The 280-nt window shown below is 49.3% G+C and overlaps 1 pseudogene; it reads right to left on the bottom strand.

Moving 5' to 3' along the window:
- LOC104983436 overlaps window positions 1–176 on the bottom strand; it is a 1,718-nt pseudogene extending 1,542 nt beyond the window's left edge.
- Between the last annotated feature and the right edge of the window lie 104 nt (window positions 177–280).

Genomic DNA, 280 nt, shown 5'->3' with positions numbered 1-280 from the left:
ATTGCAGGCAGATTCTTTACCCACTGAGCCACCAGGGAAGCCCTTCATATCTTTCATAAGGTTGTGATTTATCTGTGGTTGTGTTGCCAAACATGCTGGTCCTGCCAGATCCAAAACCCGAGCTTGTTCCAAACAGACTCATGCCATGGAGAGAAGCCAGCAATAGAGAGCAGGAGGAGCTCGGGAGCCTGTGACTCTGCTTGGGCACAAAGGAGATGGAAGCAAGGCAGCAGGCCAGCTGAAGAAACTGCCCTCCAAATTTCTAAAAGCAAGATTTTCA

The sequence above is a fragment of the Bison bison genome, unplaced genomic scaffold (assembly GCF_000754665.1).
Source record: "Bison bison bison isolate TAMUID 2011002044 unplaced genomic scaffold, Bison_UMD1.0 scf7180017862638, whole genome shotgun sequence".
In the NCBI taxonomy this organism is placed as follows: domain Eukaryota; kingdom Metazoa; phylum Chordata; class Mammalia; order Artiodactyla; family Bovidae; genus Bison; species Bison bison.
The sequence above is the reverse complement of the archived record's forward strand: the minus strand, read 5'-3'. Positions and strand labels throughout refer to the sequence as shown.